This window comes from Gopherus flavomarginatus, chromosome 19 (genome assembly GCF_025201925.1).
Source record: "Gopherus flavomarginatus isolate rGopFla2 chromosome 19, rGopFla2.mat.asm, whole genome shotgun sequence".
NCBI lineage: Eukaryota > Metazoa > Chordata > Testudines > Testudinidae > Gopherus > Gopherus flavomarginatus.
Window position 1 is genome coordinate 19,171,229 of NC_066635.1, and position 21,153 is coordinate 19,192,381.

At 38.3% G+C, this 21,153-nt stretch overlaps 1 protein-coding gene across 10 annotated transcripts in view; it reads left to right on the forward strand.

Annotated features, from left to right (window-relative positions):
- The window catches only part of BCAS3 (BCAS3 microtubule associated cell migration factor), a 490,501-nt gene that overhangs the window by 126,126 nt on the left and 343,222 nt on the right, over positions 1–21,153 (forward strand). The window lies entirely within an intron of this gene.

Consider the following 21,153-nt stretch of genomic DNA (forward strand, 5'->3'; position numbering starts at 1 on the left):
AGTTGTTATAGTAATTGTGACATGAAATTATAACCTATAACATTACTGTATATAGTTATGAGGCTGAAAATATATCCTCATGGCTTAAAGCAAGCCCAGTCGAAGACTCTCCTGAAGCAGAGGGGCAATTCACGTCTCACCAGGTTATTGGTGAAACAAACCCAGCCCAGCCTCACAGAAACAAAAGGCACTGGCCTAGGAAGCAATAAAAGAATGTATTAGACTCTTGAGTGAGTTACCCCCCTTCCTTTGGTCAGTTTGGAACTGCGATGAGGTAATGCTCACCTGACTCTGAAGGGGTGGCAAAGCCAAAAGGGAAGAAAGGACATAATAAACGAGAGAGACGTTTGCCATACTCTTCCTCTCTCTTCCACCTACATCTAGAGACACCACCACACCAAGCAACTGAAGCACTGATCAAAAGGGAGAACTTGGCTAAAAAGCAACCAGCCAGCCTGTGGTGAGAAGCATCTGAGTTTGTAAGGGCACTGAAAGTGTTAAAATCAGCTTAGAATGTGTTTTGCTTTTATTTTATTTGACCAAATCCGACGTGTTATGTTTTGACTTATAATCACTTAAAATCTATCTTTATAGTTAATAAATCTGTTTGTTTATTCTACCTGAAGGAGTGCATTTGGTTTGAAGTGTGTCAGATGCTCCCCTTGGGATAACAAGCTTGGTACATATCAATTACTAAATTGTTAAATTGACAAAGTCATAGAAGCTCGCAGTGTCCAGCAGGTATAACTGGACACTGCAAGACGGAGGTTGCTAGGGTTGTGTCTGGGACTGGAGATATTGGCTAGTGTCATTCGGTTGCAAGTAGCTGGGAGCAGCTTACATGCCAGAGTCTATGAGTGAACAGTCCAGGAGTGGGGGTTCTCACAGCAGAGCAGGGAAAGACTGTCTCCTCGAGTCAAGGATTGGAGTTGCCTAGCAGATCCCCGGTCCAGATAACTCCAGAAGGGAACGTCACAATGTGTATTATGCTCCTTTTAGGGAATTAAAAATTACATCAGTCTTTTAGTAGTCCAGTGTGGTACATGCACATGATGACTTAGTAAACATTGGCGCCTGAACTCATTTAGTTGAGTGTTGAATATCAGTTGACAGAGACTGAGTTAATTTGTCTTTTCTGGCACTTTCAGCCTCAAACAGCTATAATACATGAAGGAACAGTAGTAGGACTAATATAGATATAGCTGAAATACTCAGGTAAGTTACGGTAATTAATTAGGTTTCCTAATGCACTTTCCTTCCAGAAGGTAGGGGCCATAACTTTCCTAAAATATTTCTTCGTCCTAGATTTGAGAATAAAATGGGTAATTTCAATTAAACAAATATCTTTAAGGTCACTCGTGGTGACAATAGATGTTTTGTTGATATGTAAGTCAAGATTCTGCCCTTCCCTTTCTTTGGAGTGCTGTGAGCTGTGATCTGAAAATATTTTAAAAACCTCAAAGAAAGCACCTTTCCCCCCTCCTTCCTCTTTGCAGATGAAGAATGGTTGTGGGCAGGTGAGATGCATCCTGTTAGTGAATCTTGTCCCGTTGACAAGTAATATGTTTATTAGTCTTCTTAGGACAGAGAAATAACTTTTTGATTGACTGCACAGTGGTCAGTAAAAGGGCTAGGGAATCAACATCTTCCGCTTGCCTAAATTAATGAGTTATAAAACATCGTAAATGCCCTGAAGATCTTGGGGATGAAGTCACATTTCAGAGAACTAAAACTGAATGTATGTCATGTATATCTTCACTTGTGGTGACCAGTCGGACTGATTTTGACATCCCATCTGTTATGTCGAAACTCCTTAATAGTAGTGTGCAGTTCAAAGCATCCTTACTATTAATGCTTTTGACATAAAAAGCTGTATTCTTATCTCATAGTTGGGGGATTTTATCATGTAACTCTCTGTGCATTAAGGTGAGAATGTACTCTGTAAATTCTAGAATGGTGGTATTTCTCAGTCTTGTGTGTTTGGTACAAAAAATAATACCTAGAATATAGGTGATGCTGAAAATTGAAAGAAATAGTTCTTTGGAATGCAATAAACATTAATTAAATACCCTTTAAAAAGGAAAATGGTGCAAATTAGAGAAAAGGAAAATATTTATGCAACAGCAGATTTTGTATTACCTTTATAGTTAGAGATATGAATTTATATAATCAGCTTTTTTTCTCTTTGATCATGCAATGAAATTATAATCTTTTGTCTATGATACAACAGCCTGTTTCCATAGTTGAACAAGACACTTTGTGGGGAAAACATAATTTTCTAAACACCATTATTTTCTGTCCATACTGGAAGTAAGAAATGAGGCCAATTAGGTTGCAATGTTATTCACTTGCAATATCTGGGAGTACCCAGCAATAGATCATACAGAGGCGGGAAGAAGAGGTCGGCTCCCTGCTGATCCAGATGTAGAAACCCCAACCCCCCTTCCTCAGCAACTTTAAAGGGGGCTACGAAAAGGAGGAGGTGTTGGCTCCTCGCTGATGAGACTTAGGAGCCCCCCTTACTCAGCTCCCATAAGGGATGTTTTCCTTCAAATTCTTTTCCAATCCATGTTATTTGACAATCGTATCCCTTCCAGACAGAGTACCTGCACTGGACATCTGCCACAAGGCAATGCCAGCAACATCGTTGGCTACCTTCTTCCCACCCTTGCTAGGTTCCAAGATAGCCACAGATTCCTTCCCCCTTTTTTTTGAACCCAGGGTGAACCATATTTGCATCTGGTTTCTGTTTCCAGACTGCCAAACAGTGCACAAGCCGGACAAAGACCCACTCACATTAAGGTTGCGGTGGGCACATTCTTGACTGTTTGCTGTGTGTCATGAAACTCTTGTGGAAATAGATGACCCACAGCAAGGTATTAAATCATGCTGCACGGCCCGCGTTTTTCCAATGAAGTTCAGAAAAGATTGAAAATTATTACTTCAGCTCCATACACAGTGAAATTAGCACTTAAAACCAGTAAGCTGAATTCTCTATTTAATATCCAGATAGGATTATATTTGATGTCAGCACTGTAAGTTACATCATTTTAACCCATTACGTAAGTGGCATGTTGCTATTCAGACTGGTATTTTTATAAAGCATAATGAAAACAAGAAGTGGCTTTTGCTACCAGGTTCTTCTACTGGCTATTATAAAACTATATAATCCATTAATTACTCATGATATTATACTCTGAGACATCACACGAATATCTAATGGCTAACTTTCACTAACCAGTGGAACTGATAGACACTGAACCTTTTTACATTTAGATTTGTGGCTAATCAAATAGCAATTTATATTCATTGTGTCTTTGTACCAACACACTCATGAAAATGTACTTTGCAGTTATTCAGTTTTCAAAAGTAATTTAAGTGTTGTGAATCACAGGTACAGAATTATTGTACAGCTCTTCGTTGTAGCTGATAAATAAATATAATCATGCACCAAAAATCAAAACATACAGGAAGACTGATAAATTACGTTAACACAGTTTCTGTGCAACAAAAGCTGATCAAGTTAAGCAGCATAGCCTCCTTAAGCAATCATTAAATAAACCGAAATGTCAATAGAATGTGTTTGTGATATGACCAAGATATCCACTAGAAATATTTCTAATGCACTCCTTTGCACTGAACATGGGACTAGTTTGTGATGATTTAATCAAAGGTCATAGAACAACGCTACAGCACTTAGAAATGTCACACAATAGAAATAGCTGTTAGATGGGGATAGCATAAGTTTTGCTTCACTGTAGAACAAAGATTACGAAAAGGCCTTACAAAGAGGAGAAGAGGGAAGTATTGATGTCAGTGGTTTAATGCTAGCATGATATTTGGCGTAATAACTTTCTGTTCTTTATTTAAAAAAAAAAAAACGTACTGCACCTTTAGCTCCCTAGCCGTGTTAAATCTCATTATGAGCCCGATCCAAAGTCTATTGAAAACAATGGACGGACTCCCTGCAGTGCACTGGGTTTTGGATCAGGCCCCATTAGCTTGTCTGTTGCTGACTGGCCTTTGCCAATGTGATATTTTGTTACGACTGAGGCAAATCTATTCTGCCTCTTTTTTTTTCCCTGTTATTCTTTTCTTTTCTTTTTTTTCATTAAGACAGGCTGAAAAAATAAATCTTTTCCCATTTGTACAAATTGCCATGCTTTCTTCATGCAGGTAATTCAAAAACAGCTGACCTTTGAAACGGAAAACTTGGCATTTAATTAGTGTTTATTTTGGACTAGATCCATGGCCAAGTTTGAAAAAAGGAATTGCTTGGATAATAAAATAATAAGCAATTGAATCAGCACTTCTCAGTATGCTGAGTGGGCTGCTTAGATTTTTAACAGAATCTGAAATATCCCAGAACGCATCTCCCTGCAGCATGCTGGCAGTAACATGTTGCCGCTGGAGCAGTTGGTATTGTGACTGTCTTATTCTAAAACAGGCAGCTTAAAAACTGCCTTAATAACAGGGACTGATAAAAATTGTGGGAGCACGAATTCTGACAGTGTAGGGTGTCTTCACCATTTTTTGCCAAATTCAGAAAATACTGTTCCTTTATATAACAAAAAATTAAATTGCACATAGTTCTTTGTGTGTGTGTTGTTTTTTTTTTGTTTTTTTTTCTTTTGCCTTAGAACTGGAAACTCCATGACCATGGGGTTTGACCAACAGAACTCCTAGATTTCCTGGAATTTGCCAAAATCCAGGGCCATCTATAGACTGTCCTTGCCTTTCTGCTTTAAATTTTTTAAGATAAATAGATTAATTTTGAAGTATGGAAGCAGTTCAGTAAAAGTAAAAAGAATGGTTATCTCCTACCTGTGTAATTGTGATTTCATCGTTGGGAATAATCAATAAAGGGCATCAAGACATCAAATACTGAATTAAATTGAACTGATCATTATAGTTTTTCCCCCTGAAGGAACATTGTGTTGTAATGCAAACGAAGATTTAAGTCTATCTTACATGTTTTCTTTGCTATTTGTGATGTCAACTTTAATTTTACCATTGATGCCAGCATTTGTTTGTGACAGCCAACAGACAGATTTCTTATACAGTACTCTTGTGCTGTTTTTGGATGGGAGTTTAGTTAAAAGTACCCCAGGTTTCATATGCAGGTGCCTAGCCATTATGCTGTGGGCTTATTTGCTAATTGAAAATTATTAACTCTTTGTAAGTAGAATTTGTATGAGTATTTTCCATATCCATTTTATATGGAAAACTGATATTACTTTCATAAGTGTTATTAGATTTTACTATCAAAATCACCAGTTTTATTTATATAGTGCCAAACATGCTTTTAAGACAGAAATAAAGATAAGCTCCCTGCTTTGAAGAGCTCACATTCTGCTTTTAGACATCTGGTTTTGAATAAATTCAATAAATGTTGTAAGTAGTAATTCTACATTGCCAAGCGCCATAACCTAGGTGCTGTCTGGAAGTATAAAATACACAGATCTGAGTTCAGGGCATAGATTAGGCTGGTATCTAGCAGTATGGCATATGGGCACTTCTTTCTTGCTGCTGCCTTCTTCTCCACGGATCAACGCCTTGTTTTGGGTGGGGTGGAGGGGATTTCTTGCAGTAAATAAAATTTCTAGCTGTTCTAGTTGCTGAGATACGCCGTTTACAAAGCTAATGAAGCAGTGATGTCTGGTTGGGCTTGCAGAATGATAAGGTATGATGTGCCCCACTAATGTCACTGCGTGCTAATTTACTCAGAAGAGCTACACAATCCACTGTGAGTGACAGCTCATTTTGGTACCATGATTCAGTGGGCTAGGGAGAGTATTGCCACTTCCCCTGCCGCTTCTGTCCTCACCCAATCAAGGAGACAAGCTCAAGGAGCTTCAGAGGCCAGCAGGGCATCTAAGCCTCTTTGAACGACAGCTAAGCTCAAGAAGTTCAGCATGACTGACAAAGCTCACCAAGGGGAAGCCAAGACCTATGAGCCCTATGAGTGTATTCAGACACCAGTAAGGGGGATGTGTATTGAGACCAGAGAGCTCAAGCATGATCATATGTTGAGAATCTGCACAAGCGCATCTCTCACAGAAAGAGCTTGGAAGAGTATACTTTTTCCCCCCCCAGTTCAAGTCCATGTCTGAATTAAAGACCTCCAGCTGCAACTTAATTATTGGAACATTTCAGCCTATGAATAAATAGTGTGGTGATGTCAGATAACAGTCCACTTTATATGTCTAATACTTGAGCTCCTTAAGAGAGCCTCTCCCTTATGCAGTCGTAGATGCTGTACAGTCAATATCGCTTATGTCTACATGGTCACATCAATGTAATCTAGGATGCCTTTGCCATCTACCTATGACTTCTTTTTTGAAGACTGTGATGACTTGGTGATCTGTCTGTGGTCTCCCATTCTGTGCATAAACAATGGCCCTAGACCATCAGCATTACCATGACCATCAGAATCAGCATTAGCTAGACTTCCATATGACGCACAAGTCTCTATCAGTGATTGTACCAATGGTTTGGGCCTTTCTTTGCTTAGACTATAAAGACATGAATACTTATGTGGAAATTTTGGTTGTGCACGTCAACAATTTACTTCTCTGTTGTGTTGTGTAAATGCAGTATAGCAGTGTAGGCAGCATTCAGGAACTTTCAAATGTAGTTAGGATAAAAATTCTCACAAGCTTTTTTTTACTGCAGGATTTTTCTTCTGTGAATTTCATGCAATGTGATAATGTTGTGCAATAAGTTTTTGTTAGCAGGGATTAAGCTTTAAACTATCTTTTATAATGAAATATTTAAACAGGTACAAACAATTTACAAAATGTCATGGTTATTACAGTACCATGGAAAAAATGTTTGCTACATAATGTAAATTGACAAGAGCTCATTAAGTAAACTCTGTATCAAGGCGCCCTGGACTAAATTTTGGGAGGTCACAAACGGAAGGAATACACCATAGGCAGTTATTTAATTTAAGATGTTTACGAAAAAGCCTCCAAGATTTTAATGTGCTGACAATAGTCTGCCAGGAATTGTAATTGTGTGTAAGGTTTAAAATGGAGAGGGGGGAAAAAAAGGATTACATGTTACCAAATAGAATCAATTGTTCCATGATAATCTGGACTAGACTAAACTAGAGATTCTCTAGATTAGAGACTGTAGGAGCCAAGCAAATGTCCCTCTTATTCATGAAGTTGCATTATTAGATACATTCTTATAATTTACATAGGAAAAAAGTCATCCAATTTAATGTCAGCAATAACCTAGTAAAGCTAGTTCTGTTTATTCCATCTTTCCATATAGACATATTAAGAATCTTATTTGCCACTGTCAGAGACAGGATACTGGGATAGGTGGACCACTAGTCCGATCTGTTATGGCAATTCTTATATCCGACTGTCTGAAAACTTTTTACTCCCCTTCTGATGCCCCCCCTCACCCAGCAATATGACTTCAGGTCTAAAGCATTCACTCTGCCACAACTGTTTTCATGTGATTAGACTACTGGCTCAGACCTAAGACCTCAGTATGTGTAAAAGAGAAGTGGTTTTCAAGTTTAACGAGCATACAGTAAAAACCAGTGTTGAAATTTGGAGGGGAGTGATCTCTGTGTCAGTAATCATTGTTGAGAAGTTGGTTTGTAGCTTATAGGTTGGCATTCCTCATCCTTTCATCCACCAAATCTGGGAAGCGCCCTGACCTGTAAATGGGAAATATGATTGTTATGGGTTTTCTAAATCTGTAAAACTTGCATTGTTTTATCTTACTCAAAATAATAATATTGTCATTTGCACCAAGGAAATTTCTTAAAATAGGTTCCAAATGCAAGTTTTATGGATTTTTCCTAACTTTATCACCATCTGATTTTAAACTGCTTCAAACTTTCAATGTTTGGCTAAGTTCCCCCACACTCCCTGGCCGCCTCTTTGTGCAGCATTTCTGGATGGATTTCTTTCAAGATCGTTTAGGGTCCTAATGTTGTAACTACTTACTCTTTAGTAAAATGCACATTCTGGCAAGCTGTTTTCATAGGTTATATAATAGACCCATTAAGAACAATAATACTTGTTAAAATGTATTGCAATAAGTTTGGGGAAGTCTGTAAAATAATATAAGCAGGGCACTTTACTCCTTACATATACTTAATTCTGTGTATCTTATGAAGCATTCTTTGTAAAACAGCAGAATATATGTATCAAGATGTGTTTCACACATGAATGTTTGCAAAAAAAAAATGTGTGCACCTTTTAATGAGAGTAAGACTGAAAGATCATAGAAAAATTATGCAAATGCCATCCATTGCTAGTACATAGTAAAATAAGTTCAACCTTGTGCTGCAACATTGTGCTGCAGACCAGAACAGAGAATAATCTCCAGGGAAAAGTTAAAAATACAGTAAAATTCGCATGATGGAATAACACTGCAAAATGAACTGGAGAGAAAATACTGCTTGGTTGACTAGCTGGCATGCAATCTGTGCTGTATGGTTTCTATTCATAGAAGTGAAATTAAAGGATGCAGTTAAACACAGTTGTGAAACGTCCAGTCCAACAGCTGCATTTAGTTTGTTTTTCAATTTCTCATTGCCTTTCTTGTTTATTAGCTGTGACTCTGAGGTCAGAATTAAAACAAATATTTTAATGGCAGTATTTATGATGTTGGCAAGGAGCATGATGGCTTAGTACTGTGATCTGGACAAGACTCGATATGGGTGGTGTGAGGTAGTCCCTTCGGGCTTTAAACAGAGTCACGATTGGTGAGACTTTTCAAAGTATAATGCCTGTAAATCACGCAACTGATAAGCATCATGGAATCTGTACTTTTCAGTTCCATTAATGAACTGGGCATGCTTAAAGGAATTTTGAGGGGGCCACAAAGGGAAGATTCCTTATGGATTTTAGCATGTTAAACGCTACAAAATTTCTCAGTTCATTTTGACAGCTCTTAAGTATAAACGCCTTTTATGAACTATGATAATTAAAACCAACTTCAGAAATTGTTCTACGTGCTTCTAAGAGTAATATTAAAGTACATGAGCTTTGAGCATTAGACCATCTTGTTATTTTAGTACATCCTCTTCAATTTACCACAATTAAAAGCAAATTTTAGAATTTTTGCTTGTGATAAAGCTGTATATTAGTTGCCAAATACATTGTAATCCACTGCTTGGCAAGTTTTACAAAGCTGTATGTAATTCAGTTCCTGAGACAAACGTAAGAGAAATATTTTGAAATCCCAATCCCGGCAGGCCTAAATTATAAATAAAATAGATTTTTAAATTATGTCAGAAAAAGTTTGTGAGAAATTAGCTAATTTTCCTTGTAGATGGATGGAAACATTTATAGGAATAATCCTATTAATTACATTTTATAAACAGTGCTGCTGAAAGGTTAATTTTTAATTCAAATGGGGAATCCATATATTTTAATTAATCTCTTAGTAGTATTTTTGGAGTGGATGAAAACAAGAATCGTGTTTGAAGCTTGAAAATCATATTGATTTAAGTGTTTATATAAATAATAGTAATATAAACTGAAGGATGTTCTTTCATTTGTTGCCCAGTATTTATACTGTAAATGACACTGGGCTGTTAAATGTGACAGGAAGCAGTTGTATCATCCTTTGTACCTTGAACAGCTGGTCATCTTCTTGCTAAGGTAAATGGTATTAATAGGCCTGGATATAACCAATAAACTTGTCCTCCCGTTCTGTGTATTTAGTTTTTGAATGTGAAACTACAGTGTACATAGCAATATCTGTTTTTTGTAGAAAGCACTCCTGACATGGAACGGAGTTCATTAGAAAATTGTCATTTGGAAAAGGGAAACACATTTTTCAGTAGGAAAATGTTTGTATTCTCTGTTGCACACAGCAGCTGGTGAAAACAGATTATGGCTTCTGTTAATCTTGATTGGTGCATTTTAGAATCTTAAATTAGGATTTTTAAGAATTTTGAAGCACAAAAATGAATGTTTCCCTTTGGATTAGCTCTGTTTCAGAGTTTGCTTAAAGTGCTATGGTAGAATGCCCAAACCAAATGCTGTCTTTTAGCATTTTGATTGCAACTCTCTTTAGGGAAGCTAAACTCGACTCCTTGGGCTAATGACGGTTGAGAAATGTTAATCTCTGACCCTTCACATATCATTTGTAAATGAAGATTTTGATAAAGCCACGCCTTCTTTAACTAGAAATAAAATATTTTATGGTAATATAATTTTGCAGGCCTGAGTTTTAGTTGGCTGCCTAGACAAAATAAATATTAGACTTGGAGATTCGTTCACTGAGACTCTTATAAGGCTTTTTTCCTAATGTTAAGGTTTTTAGGTAAAAAATATATGAGCAGGGCCAGTAGCGTTGTCTTTTTGTATCTGGGGGAAAATCTTTTAAAGTCAATTTAGATATTTCATTTTCTAAAACCAAAATTTACTTTAGGCCATAATTATAGATCATCCAAAGCATTCATCATGTTTTTTAGCAAGTGTTCCCAGGATGTGTGCACAATAGCCAGATGTAGTCTGTAGACTACGTTTTTGATGCATAATGGCATCTTGCTTGTTAACAGCATTTTAAAAATAATTTACATTCATTTTGTTGTCCCTACTCTGATTTCATTCCATGAAATTAAAATAATGAATTTGGTATGTTCATTTATGTAGTCCCTAGGTGTCCAAGGGTTTTTTCTCCTCTACCCTTACAGTAGATGTAGCAGGCTCCTAGCTTCCCCTTGGCTGGCAAAAGATGGTGCATTTTATACCACTTGCTCTCCCTTGAGCTTCCCATAGGAGAAGCACAGTTTTAGTTTGTGGTGGAGATTCTTTAGGAGCCCCACTGGTGGAGGTGGAGGCTGTTGCAGGAGTGCACAGAATCACCACAGACAATGGATACACGCTGGCCAAAGTCCTACTGCCCATTTTTTAGGCTATGCTGGCTCCTCCTTGCACTTTCCGGCTGTTATGGGCCCTGGCTTATGCTGGCAGAAGGGAAGGTTGAATCTGACCATGTAAAAGAGGTGGAAATGTCATTTGAAGGCTGCTGGCGGAATTAATTTGTAAGTGTATCAGTGGTGTAAATTCTCTTAGTCGGGGTTGGGGTGGAGTTGAGGGTGGTGCTGGCAGGAAAAGGGTGCAGTTTATAAAAATCGTGATACAGCTGCTCTTTCTGGCAATTAGACGCGCAAAGTGGGATTGTAAATGGGATTTAGGGTAAGTAACTTTAGTGTCTAAAGTAAATTCCCCTACCCGCCCACTGAAATCAGGAGTAGCACTTTTCCAGGCAGTAGGCAGTGTTGGTGCCAGATTACTGGGATGCTTGTCTCTCAAGGCCGTCACAGAAACCTGAGAGGTTCTTTTCCTCCTTAAAACAAGCTGGCAGCATTCCTAATGACTCTACAGTAGGGGATGCCAGCTGTCCACTATAGCTGCGAACAATGCAAGTGTACATCTTTTGACTCGTGTATTTTTTTTTGCCAGTAAGAGTGGCCAGTCTTCCACCACTGCAGAAACATTGCAGGCTCACACTGATGGACAAGACCTGGCTCCTTGCTATGTGGGCAAATTGTATTAATCAGGCATTTTAGGCTCCCAGAGCACTCTAATGCTTTCCCTAATTTGTTTATACTAACACCTCAGAATAACACAAATTTGCCCCTTCTAATTTATACACAGAGGAACACTTTGTGAGCTAAACATTTTCTTAATTATTATAACATTCTTTTCATGCAGAGATCTCCAAGTCCATTTCAAAGGAAGGTATGTATCATTATCCCCCTTCACTGAGGCCTGTAGAAGCTAGCCTACTTTTTAAAAAGTGTCCACTAATTTTGAGTGCTTCGGTTTTTAGGTGCCCAACTTGATTTTAGGAGGTGCTGAGAGATCTACAGCTCTAATTGTCTTTAGTGGGAACAGCTGGTGCTCATTGTCTCTGCGATATTGTGCAATCACTGCCTTTGGAGGTTTTTAAGAACAAGTTAGACAAACACCTGTTAGGGATGATCTTAGGTATACTGAGTCTTGCCTCGGCATGAGGGACTGGAGTAGATGAACTCTTGAGGTCCCTTCCCTTCCACCCTTATATTTCTATGATTTTGTGAAAATCATGCTCTGCAGTAGGAATCTCAGCGTGGGCATTCAAAATTAATGGATAGTTTTGGAAGCTTAGGCTTCGGTGACTTCTCCAAGTTCACACAGAGACACAGAGGCAAAGCTGGGAATAGAACCTGCTCCCAGTTCTGTCTGCTCTTCACTAGCCGTGGTAGTTTGCACACCAGGAACAGAATTGGCCACGTCCCCTTTTGTGATGTCTGTTCTCCTGCCGTGCACAGATGGAGCATTCCCTGCATTCCAGAGAGAACAGGGATTGCAGTTCTACGTGGCTGCTGCCCAGGAGAGAAGGATGGGGAGCTCCTTATTCCCTCCCCTCTTTCTTTCCTTTGAACATCCATGCAGCATCTGGGCGACAATCTGGCCCTGAATCAGTTAAAAAAAAAAAAAAGCCATAGAAGCATGGTACGTTGCTGTGTTGCAATATTATTGCAACATCACACAGTTGCATCCTAGTTTCAGATTTGTGCAATTGCCCTCAGTTCCTGAGCTGGCAAGTTTGGGAATACCAGGGATGTGTAACTGGAATCCACTGGAGAACAGTGAGGCTTTCATTGATTTCATAGAGCTGAAAACATGCAAGGCAACATCTGTGTGTGAGCTGATTGTTAGGCACGAGCAACCTTCAAACAGTCATATCCATAAGCAGTGTTAGAGATAGGAATAGGTTAAAAATGAAAGGTGTTCCCTTTGCTAACATTTACACTACAAAAAATCCAACAGGTGGTGGTTGGTAGCCAGGGAAGATGAGGAAATTTATCCTATATCTGGAACTTTTTTTACAGGAGACACTTTAAACGTAGGTTTATTAAAGTAGTAATTGGGGCCTATGGTCTCTGAAAAGGATATTGTTGCAAACACTTCATGATCTCCGTCTCAAGGGCAGGTTGGGGGATGCTTTTCCCTAGAAGTCTTTCCTTCCAGCCTTTGTACCTCTACTGTAGGGATACATGCTAGCTACAGATTCTATAATGGCTACTTACCCATTTTGGAGGCTGCAACAGAAACAACATTTAACAATGAATTTTCAACACAAAAGTTTAACCAAGAGTTGGAAAGGTGATCATGAAGCTAAATAATATTGTTGCAGTAGGTAAACGCTGTTTCAACTTGCCACTAGCACTGAATTGTGAATTATATATATTTTTGCATTCATCTGTATTCATAATTATTGTGTATAAAAGTGTAAATTTTCACAGCAACTTTACCAGGTTAGAATGGGACACATTCCTAACCCTAGTTAGCTTACAGTGTAAGACAGGACACAAGACAGCAGTTGAAGTAAGAGAAGCAGAAAGATTTTTAGTGAGGAGAAAACGTTAGCAGGGCTCCTTGGAAGAAATCGGTTTGAAGGAGGAGGAAGAGGGGTTCTTGGTGAGCAGGAAGTGGGAGCGTGTTCCACATGTAGGGGCTACATGAATGAATAAAATCATGAAGCCAACAATGCAAGGAGGAGAAAAGGAGAGCAGGAAAAAAGGTCATTTGAAGCGTCATTAGGAGCAACAGGAGGAGTAGATGGAAATGAAATCAAAGGTATACTGAGGGGTGAGATTAAATGTGATTTGGTAAGAGAGCGGAAGTCTGTAGTGGGTTTGAAAGAGCGGCTGGTTGGAAGAGAGAGAGGGCTGAAGGAACTTTAAACTTGCAGGAGAGTGAAATGCCAATTTTACAGATAGATAAACTGGGACAAAGAGAGGTTGTGACTTGCTCAAGATCATAGAGTGAGTCGGTGGCAGAGAAGAACAGAACCCAGGAGTCCTGATTCCTAGTCCACTGCTCCAGCCTATAGATGACACTCCAAAGTTATTTCATTCTTACACTTTAAAAAAGAAGTGTAATTAATTATGCAAGCATAGGCATTAAGAAAAGCTTTTTCAGATGGGAAATTAAAATCATAAACTTCAACGCACTTTTTAAAAAAAGCTGATGTTTTATAAATATCTGTTTTCTCTCTTTAATTTAGTAAATAATTGATCTGCTTTCCAAGGGTGTTACTTCTGCCAGTTGAGCAGCTGAGAGCTGTGAAGTGCAACACATCTAAATTTTGAATAATTACCCCTCCTTGGCTAGGAAAGAGCTTTTCCATCCATTAATAACAGGAAAATTAATGTTAGGCCTGCAGTAAAACAGATTAAACTGTGTACCCCTTTGAATGCCTGACTGCACCTCTAACAGACCTGAAATTCCTCTGGTTACTTAAATGCTGTATATTGAATTGTGATGGTGGTCTTGGGTTAATAGTTAAAGAAGTTTAAATTGGAATTTCTCGACAGAAGTTTCCCCCATTGATCAGAGCAAGTGGGCAGAAAAGTACCTTGTTTGATTGTTGGGAAGCATTGATAATGCCTCACAGATTAACTGAGGGATTTTTTTCCCTTTGTCTGCCAAGTGTGTAAAATCTGAGTTTTATTAAACAAATTGATCAGCTAATGTTTGGACAGCTCTTTTAAAATGAAAAGTGCTCAATAAGTGCGAATGTATTTCAGCTCTAATATGAATGCAGCTAGCTACTTTTTTGTTGTTTGGATTTTTATAATGAAGGAAACTTCCTTCACAGATTTGCATGATGAATCTTCACCTTGGAATCTCAACTCATAGATGCCATGTTATCTAGCATAGACTGATCCCCAATTATTTCAAACTAGAATCATTCTTTGCTTTTCCTCTCTTTACTCTGGCTTTGTATTTCAGCTTTAGTTGTTACCTCTGAAGACAACCCTATTCAAATTCTTCCCGTGTTATGATATACGGGGTACAGTACTTGCAAAAAGTTGTGCCGGTGCCTTTTCTTTTGCATGTACTGTACACGGAGGGGCTAGAGATAGGAAATAATGCAGGAGCTATCTGGGCAGCTAGCAGTGTTTTTTATTAACTTATTAGGAGAAACAGGTAACTGGGGAACTTCTTTTTTTAACAACAACAAAGTTGTAGTAAACAACAAGGCTTAAACCCCCTACCCCCCCAGCGTCTCCTCTACTGTGGCACAGGAGCTGTGGCTTGAATGATGGCAAATTAATTGCCTGTTCATGGTGATTAAATAGCTTGACACCAATGAGAATATAATACTTGGAGTAGGTAACTGTGAAATTGCAACACCCCCGACCATCTTTGAATACATTTATTTCCCACCCACCCTTTGACTCCCTGGAGGTAAGTGATGATTTTTCATTTAATAAAAAGAATTACACTGCACCTAGCACTTATCTGGTGGGGATTGTAGGAGATACTGTAACTAAAAAGAGGAAATGCTAGGCTCATTTAATTGCTCTTTAAAGAATTAACACATCACAAGTAGCTATGACATAGATGTGTTACTTCAAAATAGATTTACTAGTAAATTCAGTCTGCATTCCATCTGTGTTTAATGCTGGAAGTGTCTCATGAGGTTTTTTAATTGAAGAAAAAAAACATCTGAAGCCTTGGAATTGTATGCTGTACAACTTCATGTCATTTTGGTGGAAGTAAGACATCTGAAAAGAGGCCCCAGGAATATGATCTTTGATATGTTTGATTTCCCCTCATGCCCCCCAAATTTCAGAAGTATTCCTAAGCATTACTATAAATAGATTAAATCCATCATTCCTTTACCTTCTTAATCATCTGGCTTCATGTCCCCCTTTTCACCTGAGTGTTGAACCTACTATCACAGCCAGACTGGAACATATCCCAGAACTCTCCACTTAAGGAACTTCTCTTCAAAATCAGAAGCTATCCAGTTCCATACCATAGTTTATTGGTCAGTGCTTCCAGTACCTAAGCGCATGTATTGCCTGTCTCTGCAACACCTTCATCCAAGTCAGAATGGACTGAAGATTTGCGGGTTAGGGGTAGTGGAGTAAAGCTTGGAAATGCACTGCAAAATGTTCCTTCATTGAAGTAAATGGCAGAACTAACATTGACTTCAGGTGGGCCAGATTTCACCCTCTCTCTCCAACATTTATCTTGATGTTATTCCAGTACACAGAGAATAACATAATATATATAGGTTAGTTTGCATATTGTTGGCTGTAATCTTTTGCAATTAGCAAAAACCAAGACTGCTACCTCAGTGGTAATGACCATGGATTTAAGATCCTTTTTGGGGGGAACTGTGGGCAGGGTTAAAAGAACAGTTGGCTCCCTTGATTCCTTGCCCTCATTTGCTCAGCTGTCCTTATTGTGTGTTCTTCAGTTTAGGAGGGAGAAAACCATCCTGATGAAGATTTAAAATTTACTAGGCCGTCAGCTGTGGATCACAGTTGGCCGTTTGAGGAACATGTTGAATAGTGTTCTAATACATAAAGCATAACTTGAACCATGTGTTAATCAAGGTAAATTAGCCTAATGTTTATTTCAAATTGTTCAGCGTTGATACGAGATTTGCATTAATCGGATCACACGTTCTCTCATGATTACGTATAAGCTTTTGATGTTTTAAAGTGTTTTGTTTACCAGTATAATACATTTTGGTAATATAGGTTCCCATAAAAAAAATCAGATCTGATTGCTTAATAGGTCCAATTTGGTTATAGGACCAAATTCTAGCTCTATGGCAAATGTCCCACGTATGGACACACACATGGACTTCAGAAGCAACATTAATGTTTGATTGTATTCTAGCTAGTATCAGCCCCATACACAGCCCATACTGCATATTCCAGGAGTGTGAATAATCTGAAAGAAGAGTGGATATGAATAGGGTCTGTTGATGGGTCAGGGCATAGACATTCATAAACCCATGGATCACATATCCATTGGCCCTACATTGAAACGTGGATACGTGGCTCCCATTGTAGGTTTTGAGGGGCATTAGGATAGAAGCAGCCAAGTTGCAGTTTATGACAAAACTGGGCCCACATAAGTGAAGTAGTTAATAATTCTATACTTATAATGTCTGTATCTAATATTGAGAGAATAGTAAATTCAAGAGTAAAATTAATATGGGCCAGATCCTCAGCTGTTGTAAATCAGTGTAGCTCCATTGACTTCTATGCTAATTTATACCCGCTGAGGATCTGGTCCTTTAATTTTAAAAACCTACCCAATGCAAAATAGTTCTGCCATTAAAAACAATCACGCTTATGTGAAATTTTCAACGTGATGTATGGTATTTGTGATCATATTCAAAAAGTATGTTCAGTCGCTCACATCATCTTAACATGATTATGTGTACAAACGGCTACTTATGCTTCTGAGTAGTCCTTTTGTGCGTGCAGATAGCTAAATTGCATGCTTAAATTAAGCCTGTTGTAGAATGCACATTTTATTTGTTCAGTTGTGTGCCTGACTTCTTGAAAATTAGGTCCTCAATGTTTTTAAAAGCAGCTCCAGGTGGCCTTGGATGTGTTTCGTTCTTCAATATATAATTACAGAATGACATTATTTAGGGGTGTTACATTCAAAGATGCCATTATTTAAAGTGAATTGACTCCTGAAACTTAACCCAAGGTGAAATTGTTTTTATCTCATTTATATGAGCATCAGAAACAATGATGCAATTAGATAGGTGTTAAAAATAGGATGTGGTGGAGATGCTTAAATTACTCAGGTTTCCTAGATTTTATAGCAAGTACCCAACTGAGATTTGCTGCTCTTTAATTTTGTCCTTTGGGCTAACCAGCTGACGCCTAGTTGAAAAGACTTATGTTCCTATAAGGCCACAGAAGACTTAATATTCAGTCTTCGTCTCCTTGGATTTTGGAGAACTCTGTGTACCATCAGCAACTTCAATCCCACCCTCTAGACCAACCCTCATCTATCAAACCCAGGCTGTGTGTGAGAGAGAGAGGAAGCTCCCAGATAAACATACAGCAGCGCCTAAACTCCTAATCACTCTAGGCTTCCGCTTCCAGGCCCTATAATTAGAAGTCCTTCTTTTCCTTGTATTCCCAGTTGACGCAAATGCTTTTTGTGGCTTGGCACCTCATTTAGGGCGTGGGTTTAGTTTATGGCCAGGCCAGAGTCTGGTTTAGTCTTCTGATACTGCATAAATAGCTCTTAAGCCACAGTCTGCATCTGTACCAGTTTTTCCTTTTATGTATGTATTTTTTAAAACTTTTTCCTGAAAGAAGTTTATTGTTTCCCAAAGAGTATGCATGAAAAATAGGAAGTTGTAAATTAAAGCAAATGTATCTGTTAGCTAAAACAAAGATAAAGTACCTTTTTTCGTGTGTGTGTAGGATATCTAAACTGAATTTTTACATCTTTCCTGTGGATTTGAAAAACCACACAGTAAAACACAGTCATTAATTTAATTTAGCTGCTTCCTTCACGTTGTGGATAAGAAAATCAAAATGTTTGCAATGAGATGCATATAAAGTAATATCTGGTTTACACACAAATTCTCACTGGGTTATGTGTATGCAAGAATTTGAATTGTTTTCAGATGTTATCTGCTAAACAGGGATTAATGCCAGTTTGAAAAACAAGCAGGAAATCCTGGAGAATTATTCACTTTTCATCTGTGATTTTTCATACAAAATACATCATAAGGGAATACATTTTTGGAATTAATTTATGACAGTGCTAACCTATATTTCCATCTAAACACAGTCTTTGCGAAAGCTATTGAAAGAGAAAACTGAATTTAAAATTGCCTGCATTTGACAATGAAAGGAATCATTAAGATTCAAGTTCATCTATTTCTCTGTTGGGATCATTTCCACTATGGTGTTACGGAATTACACAATGTACTTTCGTTGCAGGGAGCTAGAGTGAGAAACTAAATAGCAGAGCTGTGGTAACTGGAAACTGTAACTCCTTGCTATGAAGTAAAGAGAGAAGGAAAATACCACATACACATGTGCACGTGTGCACCAAAAAAAGCAAACATTCCAAACCTCAGTGATTTATTGTTTGAATAACAATAAAGAAGATATTTTAAAATACTAATCGTCTTATAAAAATGTACTTTGGACTAGCATCTCTGTGGTATTATGCCTGAGACCAGCACATTACTGGGGTTTAGACAAGTATCCACTTGTATATCAAATGCAAATGTCGGCATTATGAAAGTAATTTTTTCACCTCCTGAAAAAAGTTACTAATACAGCTAAGGTTTGTATCCCTTAATAATATGCATTTGCTCCGTATGGTGATACACAGCAGAATTCTATGTTAGACAAGCAAACTGCCAAATCATATTGCTTTAAAATGGAAGCATGGAGGCTAACTCCTTTTTTCCCACAAAATGCTGTATTATCTTTCACTTCTTTACTCTTTCAGCAAGTACATAAAAAAATTAAAAGACAAGAAAAGGAGAAAAGCAGCGTAGGAAAAAATATTAATTACACCATATGGATCTGATTATAATTCCAGATATCCAAGCACATTTCACTGTGTAATTTATTCAAATACTACACATAACATTCAAAGAATGCACAGATAACACCCTCACAGCACACCCTATGTTCCTTTACGATGGTTTTTAAAATGAGTTTCTGATGAATTACTATACAGGCAGATAGGGATTAGAGATTAGATTTAGACCTTTGTGAGACAGCTAGCCCAAATGAGAATTTTGGATCAGCATAAACTTTAATTGTTTTGTTATAAATGGAATTTATATTGATAACATATAAAAACAGTTCTTTGCCTCTAAGTCAGAGGTTAGTGGTTCTAAACCATCCTTTTATACACAGTTGAGGTCACACATTGGCTTCCTCAATTCTCTTGCTTTAATGCAAGGATGACAGTCTGTCCTGGGCCAGTTATATTCATTTCCATTGTATTGAGAAAATGTAAGAGGATGTACGAGCTCCTGACAAGGTTTCTGACTAGGCTGTTGGCTATTTTTGTGAGCCATTTTAAGCCTATAAGAGGTAGTGATGCCAAGAGTGGACCCTGTGGCTATTTATCCCAGATAGAAGGCTGGGAGGAAGCCTTGCAACTCCTAATTTCTCTTCTGAGTGATCATATGGCATGAGGTTGCAACAGTGATCTTTCCAGACAATGGTCATCCTGAGCAGGACTTCTTAAAGAGATCTCAGGCCAAAGCCTCTCCATCTTGGGAAGGATTGGGCTGTGATGACTGTACTCAAAGTGTATGGACCCCTTAGCTGGCCCCCAGACTATAAAGGTGATGATGTAAGGCAGAGTATGTAAGTGGGAGTAAGGGTCAAGACAAAGCTCTCTTCATCCACCAACAACCTCTGAAGCAAGCATCCCCCTTAGTTCTCTTGGACATGCCGCCCACATGGGGAAGAGGTGAAGAAACACTCGCTGGCAGCAAGCTCTATGACCAAGCTACTCCATTGGCTGGTTCCAATAACTGCAGTCACCATCCTGAAATGTCTGAGACAAAGATCATCAGACCATAAAGTAGAAGTTCAAACCTCTTTTCTCTTAGGTATCTTATTTTTCCCCTCTTACTTTGTTTTCTATTTTTATGTATGTATTTATTAATTTATTTTACAGACGGGTGTGAATGTGTGGATTGACTATGTGCATGCGTGTGTGTAGTTGGAAAAGTCTGCTTTGGGAATGGGACCAGTAATGATTCCCTAACCCTAAAACCTAATTCTGCTATTGAATCATTCCAAGTGTATCCTCAGTTAAGGGGTAGAGTTATCTGAAGCTGCTATAGTGTAAGCTATTTGCAATGTTGTAACTATGTTAGTTCCAGGATGAGAGAGAGACTAGGTGGGTGAGGCAGTGTATTTTATTGAATGAGTTCTGTTGGTGGACAGTACAAACTATCAAACTTCACAAAGCTCTTTAGATTTGGGGAAGGAAATGAGTGTCTGAGCCAAATACAAGTTGGGACAGATTGTTACGCATAAGGTGTTCACATGTTGTGGGAGACCATTTAAAATCAAGTGGGCAGTTGAGGATTAGATTGTAAAGCATAAGGAGTTTACATGTGCTGTAGGGGACCACTTAAAATGAAGTGGACAATTAAGAGTTAGCAGGCAGTGGGGTGTGTTACAAATGAGCCATAAAACCAGTGTCTCTGAGTCCCTGGTTTTTAGTGTGTAACAGATGTATGAAGTTAAGTTCCCAGGGTTGCCTTTTGAATATGTTGTGCAGGTTTCCTTTGAGGATGAGTACTGGGAGATCAGATATGGAGTGATCGCTTTGTGAAAAGTTTTGCCTATTG